This window comes from Saccopteryx leptura, chromosome 6 (genome assembly GCF_036850995.1).
Source record: "Saccopteryx leptura isolate mSacLep1 chromosome 6, mSacLep1_pri_phased_curated, whole genome shotgun sequence".
Taxonomy (NCBI): domain Eukaryota; kingdom Metazoa; phylum Chordata; class Mammalia; order Chiroptera; family Emballonuridae; genus Saccopteryx; species Saccopteryx leptura.
Window position 1 is genome coordinate 193,849,472 of NC_089508.1, and position 19,230 is coordinate 193,868,701.

Sequence of the window (19,230 nt, forward strand, 5' to 3'; positions counted from 1 at the left end):
TCTTGTTGAGAATAGCCAATCTAACAGGTGTGAGGTGGTATCTCATTGTAGTTTTGATTTGCTTTTCTCTAATAATTAGTGAAGATGAGCATCTTTTCATTTATCTGTTGGCCATTTGTATGTCTTCCTGGGAGAAGTGTCTGTTCATGTCCTCCTCCCATTTTTTAATTGGATTGTTTGTTTGTTTGCTGCTGAGCTTTGTGAGTTCTTTATATATTTTGGATGTTAACTCCTTATCAGAGCTGTTGTTTGTAAATATTTCCCATTTGGTTGGCTGGCTTTTTGTTTTGTTGTCATAGTTGCTTTTGCTGTGCAGAAGTATTTTAGTTTGATATAGTCTCATTCATTTATTGTTGCCTTTACTTCCCTTGCCTTTGGGGTCTGATCATAAAATGTTCTCTATGGCCAAGGTCCATAAGTTTAGTACCTATGTTTTCTTCCATATAATTTATTGTTTCAAACCTTATGTTTAGGTCTTTGATCCATTTTGAATTAATTTTGGTGCAGGGGGACAAGGTGTGATTGAGTTTCATTCTTTTGCATGTGACTTTCCAATTTTCCAGACAACATTTATTGAAGAGGCTTTCTTTTCTCCATTGTGTGTTTTGGCTCCTTTGTCAAAGATTATTTGTCCATATATGTGTGGTTTTATTTCTAGGCCCTCCATTCTGTTCCATTGAGCTGTATGTCTGTTTCTCTGCAAATACCATGCTGTTTTGATTATCATGACTCTGTAGTATAATTTGAAGTCAGGTAGTGTGATATTTCTGGCTTCATTAATTTTACTCAGGATTGCTTTAGCTATTTGGGGTTTTTTATGATTCCATACAAACCTGGTGATTTTGTTCTATTTCTTCAAAAAATGACATTGGGATTTTAATAAGGATTGCTTAAATTTGTATATTGCTTTGGGTAAAATGGCCATTTTAACTATGTATGTTGATTCTTCCATCCATGGACGTGGAATATTTTTAAATTTCATTGTGTCTTTATCAATTTCTTTCAATAATGATTTGTAGTTCTCAGTATATAGGCCCTTCACATCCGTTGTTAAGTTTATTTCTAGGTATTTTGCAATTGTAAAAGAAATTTTTCTAGTTCATTTTGTGAAGTTTCATTGTTGACCTGTAGGAAAGCTGTAGACTTTTGTATACTGATTTTGTATCCTGTGACTACTGTATTGGTTTATTGTTTCTAACAGTTTTTCAGTGGAGTCTTTGGGGTTTTCTATATACGGGTTCATGTCATCTGCAAAAAGTGATACCTTTACATCTTCTTTCCTGAAATGATGCCTTTTATTTCTTTCTCTTGTTTGACTGCTCTGGCTAAAACTTCCAGTACTATATTGAATAAGAGTGGGGAGAGTGGGCAGCCTTGTCTTGTTCCTGATTTTAGAGGAAAAGCCTTCCATTTTTCACCATTTAGTATATTAGCCAATGATTTGTCATATATGGCCTTTATTATATTAAGGTACTTTCCTTTTATACCCATTTTATTGAGTGTTTTAAATATAATAAATGGAAGTTATATCTTATCGAATGTCTTTTCTGCATCTATTGATAGGATCAAGATTTCTTCCTTTGTTTTGTTGATGTGGTGTATGTTGATTGATTTATGTATGTTGAATCATCCTTGTGCTACTAAAATAAATTCTACTTGATCATGATGTATTATTTTTTTAATGTACTGTTGTATTCAATTTAGTGGTATTCTGTTTAGTACTTTTGCAGAGATCGTGGTTTGTAGTTTTCTTTTTTGCGCTGTCCTTGCCAGGTTTTCGTATCAGGGTTATGTTGTTCTCATGAAATGTGTGAAGGAGTATTGCTTCTTCCAGTTTTTGGAAGACTGAGATGGATAGGTACAAAATCTTCTTTGGCTGTTTGGTAGAATTTACTCGTGTAGACATCTGGTCCTAGATTTTTACTTTTGGGTAGGTTTTTGATAGTTCTTCCTATTTCCTTCCTGTTTATGGGTCTATTTAGGTTTTCCACTTCTTGAACAAGTTTTGTGTTTTTTTGGTTATTTTTAATTATTTTTTTTATTTTATTTATTCATTTTTAGAGAGGAGAGAGAGAGAGACAGAGAGGGAGAGAGAGGAGAGAGACAGAGAGAGAGAGGGAAGGGGGAGGAGCTGGAAGCATCAACTCCCATATGTGCCTTGACCAGGCAAGCCCAGGGTTTCGAACTGGTCACCTCAGCATTTCCAGGTCGACGCTTTATCCACTGCGCCGCCACAGGTCAGGCAGGTTTTCCACTTCTTTATGACTCAGTCTAGGAAGATTGTACAGTTTTAGGAACTTATCCATTTCTCCTAGATTGGTAAATTTGGTGGCATATTATCTTTCACAATATTCTAGTATGATCCTTTGTATATCTATGATATCTGTAGTAATTTCTCCTCTTTCACTTTGAATTTTTTTTAAATGAGTTATTTCTCCTTTTTCCTTAGTGGGTCTAGTCAGAGGGTTGTCAATTTCATTGATCTTTTCAAAGAACCAGCTCTTCTTTGTATTAATATTTTCTATAGTTTTTCTGTTCTCTATGTCATTTAGTTCTGCTCTTATTTTTACTATTTCTGTTCTGCTGACTTTGGGCTGCCTTTGTGCTTCTTTTTCTAGTTCTTCCAGATGTGATGTTAGGTTGTTTGCTTGGAATCTCTCATTTCTCAATATAAACCTGTAATGATATAAACTTACCTCTTATTACTGCTTTCACTGCATCCCAGAAGTTTTCATGTTGTGTTGTCATTCTCGTTTGTCTGCATACATCTTTTGATCTCTGCTTTTATGTGTTCTTTGATCCAGTCATTTTTTAGAAGTATCTTGTTTAAGTTCCACATTTTTGTGGGTTTCATTGCTTTCTTTTTGCAGTTGAATTCTAATTTCAAAGCCTTGCAATCAGAGAATATGCTTGGTATAACTTCAATCTTCTTGAATTTGAGGTTATTTTTGTGGCCAACATATGGTCTATCCTTGAGAATGCTCCATGCACACTGGGAAAAAATGTATAATCTGTTACTCTGGGATGAAATATTCTATAAATGTCTATTATGTCCATTTGGACTAGTGTGTTATTTAAGGCCAGTATTTCTATATTGACTTTCTGTTTTGATGCTCTATCTAAAAGCCATCAATGGTGTGATGGGATCTCCAAGTATGACTGTGTTTTTGTCTGTTTCTATTTTTAGATGCATTAGTACAATAGCTGTCTTATTTATTTTGGTTCTCCCTGATTCAGTACATATATATTAATAAATGTTATGTCTTCTTGATATAGTATCCCCTTTACCATTATGAAATGTCCATCTTTGTCTCTTATTAGTGTTGTTGTCTAAGTCAGCACTGTCAGATATTAGTATGGCTACACCTGCTTTTCTTTGGGTATTATTTGCTTGGAGAATAGTTTTCTAACTTTTCACTTAGAGTCTATTTTTGTCCTAGGAGCTTAGATGTGTCTCTTGAAGGCAGCATGTGATTGGGATTTTCTTTTTTATCTAATCTGCTACTCTGTGCCTCTTTATGGGTGAACTGAGTCCATTCATATTTAGGGTAATTATTGACATTAAGAATATCCAAGAGCCATTTTATGATTTGTTTTCTGGTAGCTCTGTGTCTCCTTTGGTCCTTCTCTTTTGTGTTTCTGTCCATTGTTTTTGTTTAGTGGCGTTCCATTCTTCTTTCTTAGAGCTATGTGTCTCAGTACTGTTTTTCTCATGGGTGGTTACCATTAGGTTATTAAGAGAAAAATGTTCATATATACAAGATCCTTTGTCTTATGAGTCCTTCTGCACTCCATTCTCCTTTGCTACTGCAGGTCTTTATCCTCACCCCTTTTGTGTAATTGTTGTCACAGGTTATCCTTGATTTTATTGTAATTATGTTGGAGTTATTACTTATAGTTTTGCTTTGTTTTGTTCTTTGTATCTAGTAGAATAACCCCCTTGAGTATTTCCTGCAGTGGGGATTTCCTAGTGATAAATTCCCTCAGCTTCTGTATGTCTGGAAAAGTTTTTATTTCTTCTTCATATTTGAAGGATAACTTTGATGTATATAGTCTTCATGGCTGGTAATTCCTCTTTCAGTACTTTGAAGGTTTGGGGCCACTCTCTTCTGGCTTATAGAGTTTCTGCTGAGAAGTCTGATGATAACCTAATGGGCCTTCCTTATATATTATGTTCTTCTTTGTAGCTGTCTTGAGGATTCTTTGTCATTGATTTTTGACAATTTTATTACGACGTGCCTTAGAGAAAGTCTGTGTTAAGGTAACTCGGCATTCTGTTTGCTTCTTGGATTCAAGGATCTAACTCCATAAGCTTGGGAAGTTTTCATCAATTATTTGTTACAGGTTCTCCATTCCCTCCTCCCTCTCTTGTTTTTTATTAACTGAATACTGATTTTGTTTTGAAAAGCAACGTGCTCTGTTTCAAAAACAAAGAAAAGCTTGATTTCTCAGGTCTCCTTGTAACTAGAGATGTCTCTGTGACACAGTTCAGGCCAGAGACACGCACATGGAAGTCTAATGAGCAAGGTTTCTGTAAATGATACTATATCTTTTTTCTGATAAAAAAGAGACAAACTCAACTGGAATGCTCTTCCTTCTTTGATGTCTGGATCACAGATGGAATATCTAGAGGAACAGAAGCCACCTCATCGCCATGAAGTCAATAGTCAGACTAGAAAGACTATATCAGGAAGAGAGCCTGGCTCCTTTGTGGTACAAAACAAAACTACCATATATGTTCTGAGCTTTAAGAAATTGCAAAGTTAAAATTAAATTTCAACCTCGCCCTCTTTCAGTTACTCATTTAAACAATAATTTGTCTGGGTTCGTGTTACTTGCAGCTAAATACAATCCCAACTACCACAACACCAAAGTTAGCCAATTAAATTGCCAACTTTTAAACACTTGTTCCAGGCCTGAATATCTAAATGTTATTCTATAGACACTTTAATATTGAGGTTATCTGAAACACAGTTTTTCTCCAATTCTTAAAACATTATGTAATATGTAGGATAAAATGATTTAATGACTTTGATCTCACTCTGAACCATTTACCACCTTTAAGACAATTGTATCATGAGACACTAGCAAGTATCTCCTACTGCATGGATCAGTTTTGCCACTGACTGCATACTATTAAGTATACATTAACATCTTTAAGATACTGTAACTGGTACTCTTTTGACCTATTAACAAACTCTTAACTTTTTATATGTCATAAGCCAAACCATAAGATAAACATCAAGTTTAAGAACCTTTTTCTGATTATAAGTCATTTGCACTCATATAAAAGTAGAAAATGAGGCCCTGGCCATTTGGCTCAGTGGTAGAGCGTCGGCCTGGCGTGCAGGATTCCCGGTTCAATTCCCAGCCAGGGCACACAGGGGAAGTGCCCATCTGCTTCTCCACTCCTCCCCCTCTTCTTCCTCTCTGTCTCTCTCTTCCCCTCCCACAGCCGAGGCTCCATTGGAGCAAAGTTGGCCCGGGCACTGAGGATGGCTCTATGGCCTCTGCCTCAGGCACTAGAATGGCTCTGGCTGCAACAGAGGGATGCCTCAGATGGGCAGAGCATCGCCCCCTGGTGGGCATGCCGGGTGGATCCCGGTCGGGCGCATGCGGGAGTCTGTCTGACTGCCTCCCCATTTCCAACTTCAGAAAAATACAAAAAAAAAAAAAAAGTAGAAAATGAAATGGAAGGAGAAAAAAATAACCTGTATTAATAATTAAGAAGTCCTTTCCACTCCAAAAGTATAAAAATACTCTGCTTTATTTTCTTCTAAATACAATAATGGTTTTATTTTTACATTTAAATTTTTCATCTGGAATTTTCCTGATAAAAGGAATATGGAAAGTATCCAACTTATTTTTCCCCCCAATACTGGCTGGTTGTCCCAATATCATTTATTGAACAATCTCCCTGATCAAGTACCTATTTCTATATAACAAATTACCCCCAATACTTAGTGGCATAAAACAACTTAGCTCTGTGGTTCTGGCTTCATGATCCTCATGAGATAGCAGACAAGATGTCACCCAGTCATCTGAAGGCCTGACTGCAGCTGGAGGATCCACTTCCAAGATGGCCCTTGGAACATGACGGGCAAGTTGACATATGTGTGTGTTGGGAGAGGCATTGCTAGCTTTTTAACAGCCCTCACTTTCTGCTATTAATGCCACCCTATTTTCTCCCTATTTGATTCAATTTGGGTAAATTTTCCCAAGAAAATATCTATTTAATTTGAGTATCCAATTTAAGACTATATGGTCATACAAATTACTTTTCTTAATTTCCCTTTTCCATTCCTAAGTTTTCATATTTTGTTTTGTCTCAATTAGGCTACCTCAGCCTTACCCACTATAGTGGAGCATTTCCTCTAAAACTGTAACACTTAAATTTATCAACTGTATTGTTATTGTTTCCTAGTGCACATTTTTATCTTTAATGACTTTCTTATACTTCTCATCTTCATGATTACTTTGTCCTGTTTTATCGCTTTGTCTTAGAGTACTTTAATAGAACTCATATTCTGTTTACATCTACCAGTTTCTTTCATTTTTAGCCTGAGTTATTTTATTTAAAAATGTAGCTTTTATAAAGGAAATACAGTTGGACTGTTTTTAACATTGTGTTTGGTTGGTGGGTTTTTAATCCTCTAACTGTAACTTGGGCTACATTTTCCCTTGGATGGTCCACATTCCCCAGTCAGGTGAGAGGGCCTTGCCTGAGAACCTGTACTACTAAACGCCAGTCACAGGACATGATACCTAAATATATCGCAACTTCCTAAAAGGGAAGGAAACTATAAAAATCTAGGCTCTCCCGAGTCAGGGAAATAAACAAAATCCAAGAGTGGTCTCCTCCATAGATGAAATATAGATCTCAGTAGTTTTTTTCAGGAACGAAACATGAATGCTCTTGTTTTACATCTGAAAACGGTCATTAAATTTTATATTTAACAACCTATCTGAATATAGTTACTGGACTTACAAGACTTCTGACATTTAATAAACAAGATACCTGAGACAAAGCTAATTTGTGTTCCTTTATCTGTAACCTGCCTTAGTCTCCTGGAACTGTTTTATCCGTAAAATTTAAATATTTTGTGAAGCTAAGTCTAAGTAGGAACCTTTCTTCATAACTTTGAGCCGGTTCTCAGGGGGCCCTTTTGATATTTACTCACACTCTTTTCTGGCACAGAAAAGTTCAATCATGATTTCCCTGATTACTGCTCTGGTCTCCTGCTCTGAAACAATTCTTGGGTTGGAGAACTGTTATCTGTCTTCCACATTTACTTTTCATATTTGCATATCTTTGTCCTTTTTCTCTGCATTCTGGCGTATTCTCAGGTTTGTTATCCATATCACTTTTCCTTTTTCTTTTTTTTTCTTTTTTTTTTTTTGGAGCATCAAAAGTCTTCTTTTGATGGTCTTAATATAAATTTTAAATCTTACTGTGATTTTGGTCTCCTTAGATTCTTTTATTTCTACCAGATTTTTGACATTTCTACTTTTTTTTTTTTTTAAGTAAAAGGAGGGGAGATAGTGAGACAAACTCCTACATGCTCCCCAACCAAGATCCACCCGGCAACCCCTGTCTGGGGCCGATGCTCAAATCAACCAAGCTCTTTTTAGCACCTGAGGCTGAGATGCTTGGACCAACCGAGCTATCCTCTGTGCCTGGGGCCAATACTCAAACCAGTTGAGCCACTGGCTGTGGGAGGGGAAGAGAGAGAAGGGGGGAGAAGGGGGAGGAAGAGAAGTATATGGTCACTTCTCATGTGTGCCCTGACCAGGGATGGAACCCAGGTCTTCCGCATGCAGGGCCAATGCCCTATTCACTGAGCCAGCCAACCAACCAGGGTCTTGACATTTCTACTTTTATCTCATCCTGTTCCTCTATAAAAGGCTCTGGTTTCCATTTTGTATTAGGCCAGACATTTTAAGACACCAGAGATTTATACTAAATTTGTTATAAATTTATATTAAACTTATTTCTTACAGGTACTCCTTTTCAGAGAGATGCTCTGCATCTTCAAAGTCATTCTTTCCTTTCCCTCACAGACTAAAATATTCCCCAAAGCCACATGCTGGGCATCTTGTGTGCACTGCTTTTGATGCAGAGAGCTCTGTGTATATATTTAGATCTGGTGGTCTGGCCCAGACAGGGCGACATGTCCTTAGTCTCTCCTCAGTATCCACTGAACGCTGGCAGGCTTCCCCTCTCACATTAAAACTTGGAAACTAGAGATGTGCTCTGCTCTCAGCTGGACTGGTAACATGACAGTCGTTCCTTCTCATGTGAGCATGTGGACAGAGCACAACTCCTTCTGCTCCGACAGTCACGGTCCTCCTGTCAGCTGTCAGCTGTGCCCCAGACCGTAACCTGGGACACACGCGGGCACCCACAGCTCCATCGGGACAGCGTCTCCTGAGTGATGTGTTCGGTGGTGTGGCACACCCTGAACCCACCTCCCCCGAGCTCCCGCTGCTGGGCCGCACGCTGGGAGTTCCAGTTTTTACACTCAGCGTGAGCCACGCGCTGCCTGAAGTCAGGCCTGCCGCGCCAATCGGTTTGTAAACTGCGTCCTCCTTCTGTGTGGCCGTGTGCCCGGTTGTAGTTCAGCCGCAGAACATGCGCTGTGGGGTCCCAAACCGGTCTCGACCCATCCCACCAGCCATTGCTAGGAAGCCGTGGGCCGGAGCCTGGTCCAGTCGCCCGCGCTGGACATCTCCATGGACGTTTTCACGGGAACTGAGAAGCGGTGTCTCAGGCCCACGGAGTCTGCCACATTCGCCCAGAAACGTCAGACTTACAGAGTTTATTTCCTTTCAGTATCGATATCATTGTACACCGTTTTTACCGAGAACGGAGGTCACAGGCTGCCCTGGGGCATTTCATGCACTTTCTTTAAGACAAGATTACTTTTGTCATTCGGAAGGCAGGCTACAGACTTACAAAGAACAAGTGACAGAAACCGTCTCACTCCCGTGGGGGTAACATGGGTGTAGCTGTCTCTGGTGGACGTGCCCTGCGCTGAAGAACAAGAGCCACCTGCTCCCGGTCTGAGAAACGCCGCCTGTCTGACACCCCCCCCCCCCCCGCCCCCCCGCCGGTGAGGATTACACGAACAAAATCAAACTCTCTAAAGTCATATATACATACATACTTCCGCTTAAAATCAGATCTGAATTCAAATTTTACCCGAGGCCTATGTTCAGAACTATTTATTATGGCTCTGAATATAGTGCTTCAGATAAGAGCCATGATACATTTTGAAACAAAGACTGGTTTTTAAAAGTCCTTTGCGCTTCGTAGTAACACGCCGTCTCCCGTGGCCGAAGGCGCTTCCACGGATCCCAGCCGAGAGCGAGTGCGCCCGCCAAGCCCAGCGCTGCCCTGAAACACATCCTTATGAAGTCAACGATTTCACGTCGTAAATGGGAAAACAGACTGACTCTTAATAAATGAAGAGAAATGTACACAAATTTTATAGGTTTAGTTTTTCGTTTATCAGGGGGAAAAAAAGGGAAACATCAAATCTTTAATTCACATAGTTGACTATCGCTGGTCATGTTTTATCAATTCACAGTTCTTCAAAACTCAGCTCTTCCGTAGCATCATACAAGGAAACCCGCAGGAATCTTCTGTCCTTTCTTATACAACACCATTTGCTTCAGGATGAGAGGCAAAAGGAATGAAGACTGAAGGTGGGTTTCAGAAAGCTGCTTTACAATGGAATGCTTCCCACTTACTCTTACTCTGGATCAGAAGGCCCCACACACCAGGGGTTGGGGCGAGCTTTTCCTATAACAGCCAGATATGTAAGTATTTTTTTGGTTTTGCAGGCCATATAATGTCACCTCTTTTCCACCTGGTCCCTGTAGCCTGAAAGCAGCCATAGACAGTAGGTAAACAAACCAGCATGCTCTGTTTCAATAAAACTTCATTTCCATTATTAAATGAGCAGGAAGAAGCATACAGTTCAACAAGAGATAAACATGTGGACAACACAACTTCATAATTACACAGACTGCCTGACTTTCTTTACGTAGGTATAGGAGAGCAAAAACAAGGACGTACTGTGTCTGGCTGCTTCCACAGCACAACAACAAATCTGAGCACTTGTGTCCAAGACTGGAAGGCCTGTGGAGCATAATGTATCTACTTCTGGCCCCTTACAGAACCAGGTTCTAAACCCCGGGTCTAGAGAAGAGATCCAAGGAACACAGACAACGCTAATTAATTTTATATTTATATTATTTAGCGATCACATTTTATGTGAAATAGCAAACTCCTGTTCAGTTCTGAAGTATGTGTCCAGCTCTGACCCAGTGCCTTCCATTAACTGCCTCATTCGGTTCTCATAACAACCCAGAGCGATCTTACACCGAGTGTTGAGACTGTTTAAGAGGGGATGCCTGGTCAGCTAAGGCTCTCACTTCTTTTTTTTTTTTTCCTGTATTTTTCTGAAGCTGGAAACGGGGAGAGACAGTCAGACAGACTCCTGCATGCACCCGACCGGGATCCACCCGGCACACCCACCAGGGGGCGACGCTCTGCCCCTCCAGGGTGTTGCTCTTTTGCAACCAGAGCCATTCTAGCACCTGGGGCAGAGGCCAAGGAGCCATCCCCAGCGCCCAGGCCATCTTTGCTCCAATGGAGCCTTGGCTGCGGGAGGGGAAGAGAGAGACAGAGAGGAAGGAGAGGGTGAGGGGTGGAGAAGCAGATGGGCGCTTCTCCTGTGTGCCCCGGCCGGGAATTGAACCCGGGACTTCTGCACGCCAGGCCGACGCTCTACCACTGAGCCAACCGGCCAGGGCCGCTCTCACTTCTTGAAAGCAGAAATGAGAAGCAGAAGGGGAGATGGGCGTGATGCCCATACCGCCGGAGGGAGCGCGGGGAGATCAGCATGGCAAGGTCCAAATGGCACAAGCTTTAAGTTCCAATAACAGACTCCCAAGTCCCAAGGGTCGGCACTGAGTCGCCTCTGCTGCTGGTCCTCACGGGTTACCCCCTTCACCTGCGCCGTCCCTGGATCCAAACGCGTCCGTGCCGATGTTCACCCTCCAGGTATCAAGTGTCGGTCTCCTCTGCCCTACGCTGACCGCTCTTCTCCCAAAACCGTGTCAACTGGATGGAAACAGGGAAGTGAGGAGGACTGGGTTTGCAATCCCTCCGACAACATCTGGAACTGAACGTTTCCCACACAAGTGAGCCGGGCCAACAGGCTATTTTTAAATCTTCACTTGAACAGCGGCCAAACAGGAGACAAATATCTTTGATGTCAAAAAGGCAGGTACACGGAAGGTTTTGTCTTTTAAGAAAGGAAAAGCTCGCGAAGGCTTCCTTCCATTCCTAGAAACGATCGGGCCCTTATATAACTGACTCAACAATATTTAAATTTTTACATATTTTATGTTTCAGATTTTTTTTTTTTTTTTTTTTTACTCACAGGTGCATTGTTTACTTTTAATCGAGGACAGCCATAACCCTTGAAAATGTGACAGGGCTGCTTCCCTTTTGCAGGTCATCTGTGCTTAGAAGCATCACTCCCACAGAGACGAGGGTCCGACAAGGCTGGTGGGACCCCTGTTTCGTGGTCCCCTGGTCCCCTCTGCCACGTTCATCCGCAGAGAAAATGCTGTCACCAGCATCCCGGCCAGCAAGTAGGAAGTTAAACCTGTTCTAATTGTTCTAGTTTTCTAAGAAGAACACATTTCTGTATATTTATTTTGTGCTATAGTAATAGTTTTATATAAAACATAAAATCTGGCCCTGGCCGGTTGGCTCAGCAGTAGAGCGTCGGCCTGGCGTGCGGGGGACCCGGGTTCGATTCCCGGCCAGGGCACACAGGAGAAGAGCCCATTTGCTTCTCCACCCCCCCTCCTTCCTCTCTGTCTCTCTCTTCCCCTCCCGCAGCCAAGGCTCCATTGGAGCAAAGATGGCCCGGGAGCTGGGGATGGCTCCTTGGCCTCTGCCTCAGGCGCTAGAGTGGCTCTGGTCACAGCAGAGCGATGCCCTGGAGGGGCAGAGCGTCGCCCCTGGTGGGCGTGCGGGGTGGATCCCGGTCGGGCGCATGCGGGAGTCTGTCTGACTGTCTCTCCCGTTTCCAGCTTCAGAGAAAATACAAAAAAACAAAACCACAAAACATAAAATCTAATCATCATCCAGGCAATATACCAAATTCCCAGTGGTACACAACTCTACCATTGGATTTTACAGTTATGCGGACTGATGATACAAGCTTACTCGAAATGACAGGAAAGTAGTGAGCAGACAGGTGGAAGCAGAATTCAATGGTCCATCCAGGGTTTGACAGACCAGAGCCCACGGGCCAGACCAGGCCCCTCTTCTGCTTCTTGCCCGTTTATGCCAACAAAATTTCACTTGCACGCAACCAAACGCACTCGTTTATTGTACACACTGTCTCTGGCTGCTTCCACAGCACAGCAACAAATCTGAGTACTTGTGTCAAAGACTGGGAGGCCTGTGGAGCATAATGTATCTACTTCTGGCCCCTTCCAGCACCAGGTTGTAAACCCCTGGTCTAGAGAAGAGATCCAAGGAACACAGACAACGCTGATTAATGACAGATACAGAGGGGACAGAAAGGGCAGGAATGCAGCTCCCTAACGTCACTAAGCAACTGCTTCACAAATGACAAGTTTAGGAGAGGCCAAAAGCCAGTAGTGACATTCTGTGCTTTTCTGATGTAAGGTGAGAAAAATTAATCACCACAGGACTTGAAATCATGTACTGTTAGCGACGGCTGGTTTATACAGCCCAACAGAGGTGAGCAGCCAGAGAACGCGGACAGAAAAGTGCTCCCTAACTTCTCCACCTCGTCTCCGTCAGAGCACCTGCATAAAGGTCTGGATCAGGGGTCGGGAGCCTTTTCGGCTGAGAGAGCCACGAACGCCACATATTTTAAAATGTAATTCTGTGAGAGCCATACAACGACCCGTGTACCTTACGCATTATCCAATAAAAATTTGGTGTTGTCCCGGAAGACAGCTGTGATTGGCTCCAGCCACCTGCAACCATGAATGTGAGCGGTAGGAAATGAATGGATTGTAATTAATCCATGAGAATGTTTTATATTTTTAACGTTATTATTTTTTTTTTTTTTTTGAAGATTGGTCTGCGAGCCAGATGCAGCCATCAAAAGAGCCACATCTGGCTCGCGGGCCATAGGTCCCCGACCCCTGGTCTAGATCGTATAAAACCACAACTATACAAAAAGATATTCTTTTTTTTTTTTCTTTTTTTTTCTTTTTTTTTTTTGTATTTTTCTGAAGCTGGAAATGGGGAGAGACAGTCAGACAGACTCCCGCATGCGCCCAACCGGGATCCACCCGGCACGCCCACCAGGGGCAACGCTCTGCCACGACCAGAGCCACTCTAGCACCTGGGGCAGAGGCCAAGGAGCCATCCCCAGCGCCCGGGCCATCTTTGCTCCAATGGAGCCTTGGCTGCAGGAGGGGAAGAGAGAGACAGAGAGGAAGGAGAGGGGGAGGGGTGGAGAAGCAAATGGACGCTTCTCCTATGTGCCCTGGCCGGGAATCGAACCCGGGTCCCCTGCACGCCAGGCCGACGCTCTACCGCTGAGCCAACCGGCCAGGGCCAAGATACATTCTTTTCAATTTGTGTATCCAAAAAATAGAAGACGAATGGCAAACTGGGATATGATATTCACATCCGTCTACCAAGAAGACAATCTTCCTCCTTCTTTAAAAATTCAAAGACAAAGACAAAACTCCTGAGAGGCAAATAGGCAAAAGACATGAATCAACAGCGTTTGACGGGGGAGGGGGAGAGAAGCCCTTGACCATTTTACAAGATATTCAGTTGTACTCATAAGAGAAATGTAAATTAAAACTACACTGAAACACCACCTGGCAAAAAATCCACTCTCTTGGCAAGGTTGAGAAAGACTGAAAATTGTAAACGCTGTTGATAAAAATACAAAATAAAATCCCATAAAAAGGGGAATTCTGTAACATCTAATAAAATTACACATGCAAAACTGCCCAGTACTTATGCAGCTGTAACCATATCTCTGTGTACTATTATGGACTCTCTCCAGGATGTAGTGTAAAATAAAAATGCAAGATGAAGAACAGAAAGTATAGAATACTACCTACTGCATTCAAAAAACAAATAAGACAGGCCCTGGCCGGTTGGCTCAGTGGTAGAGCGTCGGCCTGGTGTGCGGAAGTCCCGGGTTCGATTCCCGGCCAGGGCACACAGGAGAAGCGCCCATCTGCTTCTCCACCCCTCCCCCTCTCCTTCCTCTCTGTCTCTCTCTTCCCCTCCCGCAGTGAGGCTCCATTGGAGCAAAGATGGCCCGAGTGCTGGGGATGGCTCCTTGGCCTCTGCCCCAGGCGCTGGAGTGGCTCTGGTCACAATAGAGCGATGCCCCGGATGGGCAGAGCATCGCCCCCTGGTGGGCATGCCGGGTGGATCCCGGTCGGGTGCATGCGGGAGTCTGTGTGACTGCCTCCCCGTTTCCAGCTTCGGAAAAATACAAAAAAAAAAACAAAAAACAAAAAAACCACAAATAAGACAAATGGCAAAACTGGGATAGAGAGAAAGAGAAAAAACAATAAATGCGTACTTACTTATTTTTACAAAAAAAACTAAAAAGAACAGGAGGATGCTGGGAAGAAGTGAACAGATGTCAGGTTTCTTTAAAGATAAGTTTTTATTTAAATTTGACTTTTCGACCTAAAGAGATGTACACGTGCATCTATCTATATATGCACAGACATGTACACATGTGTGTACACAGACACGTACAGCTATACAGAGAGAGAAAACTAAAATAAATGCAAAATGTAAAGAAACTGAAATAAACCCACATTTACATCAAATTGGTAAAATACACTGAAAAAGAGAATTGTTTAAAGAGACTTTTAAACTCAGGACTCTGTCTGTATATCCTTCATAGTATTTATTGAAAGGACTCCTCACTTTAAAAAATATTAAACTTCAAGAGGAAGAAAATGGAAATACAAAGTAAAAGAAAGTAAGAGAAAAAAAAATAAAAATTTTTTTAAAAAATTAAAAAAAAAAAAAGAAATTAAGAGAGGCCCTGGCCAGTTGCTCAGTAGTAGAGCATCAGTCCGATGTATGGAAGTCCCGGGTTCAATTCCTGGTCAGGGTACACAGGAGAAGTGCCCATCTGCTTGTCCACCCCTGCCCCTCTCGCTTCTCTCTCTCTCTCTCTCTCTCTCTCTCTTTCCCTCCTGTAGCTATGGCTTAATTGAAGCGAGTTGGCCCCGGGCACTGAAGATGGCTCCATGGCCTCAGCCTCAGGTTCTAGAATGGCTCCGATTACAATGGAGCAACACCCAAGATGGGCAGAGCATCGCCCCTAGTCGGCTTGCTAGGTGGATCCCGGTCAGGGCACATGTGGGAGTCTGTCTCTGTCTCCCCTCCCCTCACTAAATTAAAAAATATGTATGAAAAAAAAAGAAATTAAGAGAAAAATAATCTACTCTTCAATTTCACTTTGAAATATCAATGTAACTCAAAATTATTTTCACTTCCTAGCTGTGACCACTGAGAGAGCTCTGAAGCAACGGTCTCCTCCTGCAATTGCACCCAGATCTCGGTTTCTAAATATTTTCCCCGAAAAGAACCAGGACTTCTGAGAGAGAAGGGTGGGCCCAGGTCTTTGAAAAGTACCAGATGAAGAGTGGTCTATCCAAACTGCAGGCGAATGACATGTAAAGCCCTCGAGGCTGTGAGAATTGGTATCTTTTGTTCGCTGAGTCTTTCTGTCCATGACATGGTATGTCCCCTCCATCTATTTACATCTTTTTTTATTTCTTTTTGTTTGTTTGTTTGTTTTTTGTATTTTGTATTTTTCTGAAGCTGGAAACGGGGAGAGACAGTCAGACAGACTCCCGCATGCGCCCGACCGGGATCCACCCGGCACGCCCACCAGGGGCGACGCTCTGCCCACCAGGGGGCGATGCTCTGCCCCTCCGGGGCGTCGCTCTGCCGCGACCAGAGCCACTCTAGCGCCTGGGGCAGAGGCCAAGGAGCCATCCCCAGCACCCGGGCCATCTTTGCTCCAATGAAGCCTTGACTGCGGGAGGGGAAGAGAGAGACAGAGAGGAAGGAGGGGGTGGGGGTGGAGAAGCAAATGGGCGCTTCTCCTATGTGCCCTGGCCGGAATCGAACCCGGGTCCCCCGCACACCAGGCCAATGCTCTACCGCTGAGCCAACCGGCCAGGGCCTTTTTTTATTTCTTTCATCATTATTTTCATTTCTGGCATACTGGTGGTGTACGTGTTTTATCAGCTTTACCCCCAAGTGTTTACTTTTCTTTGGTGTAATTTTGATGCCCACGTGTAAACAAATGGAGGGACATACCACGGTTATGGACAGAAAGACCCAACCCACAAAAGATGCCAATTCTCACATGATCGATCTTACGATTTAATGCAATCCTTATCAAAATGCCAACAGAAATTTTAGGTCTATAGATAAGAGTGAGCTAAAGTTTATGTAAAAATACAAAGGAACTAGACAGTTAAACAATTTTGACAAAGAAGGGGAAAGAGTCTGATTTTAAAACATTATATAGTTATGGTAATCAAAGACTGTATTAATACTGGCTAAGGAACAGATATATGCACCAATGAAACAGAATAGGAACCCCAAATATAGATTCACAAATATGCCCAACTGATTTTTGACAAAGGCACTAAAGTAATTCAATGAAGGGGAAATAGCCTTTTCAACAAATGATGCTGAAGCAATTAAGCATATCCTGGTTTAAAAAAAAAAATGAACTTCAACCATATACAGAAATTAACTCTAACTGAATCACAGACTTTAATGGGAAACACAAAATCATTAAAAAAATTTTTAGAAGACAGAAACAGAAAAAAAAATCTTCAAGACCTATAGCCAGGCAACAAGCTCTTAGACTTGACACCAGAAGCATGATCCGTAACAAGAAAATTAATTCTATGTCATCAAGATGAAACTTCTGCTCTACAAATGCCCCTGTTAAAAATACGAGAATCTACAGAGAAAAAAAAACATGTGCAAACCCCACGTCCAACACAGGACTAGTATCTAAAATATATTAAGAACTCTCAAAACTCAACAGTGAAAAACAATCCAGAAAGAAAAAGAGAGAGAGGCATTTTCCCAAAGAGGGTATATGTATGACAAATAAGAACATGAAAATAAGTTCAACACTGGGGAAAAGTAAATTACAACAAAGTATCAATCACTATACAGCCATCAGAATGGCTAAAATAAAAGAAAACGGCAACACTAAACGCTGATGAGGAGCTAGAGAAACTGGATCATTTATACATCACTGGTGACAATGCAAAATAAAACAGTCACTTCAGAAGAAGTTTCTTAAACATTCAACAAATATACAACCCAGCAATTGCATTCTTGGGAATTTATCATGGAATACTGAAAGCTTGTGTTTGGGGGTTGGGGGGAATATATTTATATGTATATATATACATACGCACACACACACAATTGTTCATAGTTGCTTTATCTGTAACAGGCAAAACATAGAAGCACCTCAGATGTCCCGATGGGTTAGTGGTTAAACAGACTGTTGTATAATGATATCATGGACTACTATTCAACAATTTTTAAAAACGTACCATCCATATATACGACAGCCTGGATGAATCTCTGGAGAATGATATCAAGCGAAAAAGGCAATCCCAAATGATTACCTATAGTGCATGATTCCATTTCTATAATTCTTGAAATGATAAAATACATAAATAAAGAACAAATGAGTGGTTTCCCGGAGTGACGTTGAGTGTAGCAGGAAGAAAGTGGGTGTGGGTATTAAAGGGTGACGAGAGGGATTCTTGGGATGGAAAACTTCTGTGTGTTGACTGGACTAATGTCAACTTCCTGGGTATAGATATAGACAACTATCTGTAGTGGTCAAGACATTAGCACTGAGGGAAACTTGGTCAAAGAAGCAAAGGATTCTCTGTAAATAGCATGTGAATCTACAATTGTTTCAAAAATTAAATAAATTTTTAAGGTAAAATGGAAGTTCTATTTTTCTTCTTTTTATTTTTCAATTATAGCTTACATTCAATATTATTCTATATTAGTTTCAGCTGTCTTATTTTGGATATTTTTTTCTAACACTTGAACATCACTGAAATGAGACGCAAACGTTTATTTCCTAAAATTATCCAAATTTTCCTTAGAAGTCTAGTGAAACGGTCATGAAAAGCTATAAAATAAAATATAAACTATGAGTAATCCCCAAAAGCACCTTTGAGATGGCACCTAAAAATGTCTTCCAGGAAGAAAACTGGTTATTCACATAATTCTCAATAAATATTGTTTCCTTTAATTATATGTTTCATTACTATTTCACACTGCACAGTCCTAACTAAAAAAATAATTACATTTTCTAAAAATTAATGAATTTCAAATCATGTATATTTCTTCAGAAACTTAAGAAAAAATTTTACTTTTATAAAACATTTTTAAATTTAATATTCTAACGGCACTTATAGAATATCAGAAAACAAGAAAAAAATGGCACTTTAGATATAGTAAATCCAAGAACAATTACAAATTGCTGCTACTGTATATTCTATATATTTCTGTTCAGTCACAATTATCAAATCTTACTCAATAAGATTATCAAGATAACAAAGAGAACTTTCAAGCAGGTATTAGATAAATCCTCTCCAAAGAGTCAAGATAGAGAAAAATAAAAGGTGGAGGAAGGCATGCCTTCACACTCAGCTCACACACACACACACACACACACACACACACGTGTGTGCACTACACTGTGTGAAAACATATTACGAAAGCCACAACCGCCCACCTAACACTTCAGGGACATCCAGGGTTATCCGAGGGTTAATTTCATCGGGTTCTACAGTCAGAGTTATTCATCACAGTATAGTCTTCACATCAAAAGCCGACCATAAGAACGAGGTCCCCTAGCCTGACCTATGGTGGCGCAGTGGATAAAGCATCGACCTGGAATGCTGAGGTTGCCGGTTCAAAACCCTGGGCTTGCCCAGTCAAGGCACATATGGGAGTTGAAGCTTCCTGCTCCTCCCCCCTTCTTTCTCTTTCTCTCTCTCTCTTTCTCTCTCTCTCTCTCCTCTAAAATGAATAAATAAATAAACTGTTTAAAGAATGAGGTCCCCTCACTCAGAAAAATTATTTTTCTTTCCTTCCCATCTTGCTCT

The 19,230-nt window shown here is 41.4% G+C and overlaps 1 protein-coding gene and 1 non-coding gene across 2 annotated transcripts in view; one reads left to right on the forward strand and one right to left on the reverse strand.

The window, feature by feature from the left end:
• The window catches only part of SDK1 (sidekick cell adhesion molecule 1), a 787,316-nt gene that overhangs the window by 696,986 nt on the left and 71,100 nt on the right, over window positions 1-19,230 (reverse strand). The window lies entirely within an intron of this gene.
• On the forward strand, window positions 14,171-14,246 carry TRNAT-GGU (transfer RNA threonine (anticodon GGU)). The gene has a single exon. It is a non-coding gene; the product is annotated as a tRNA-Thr (tRNA).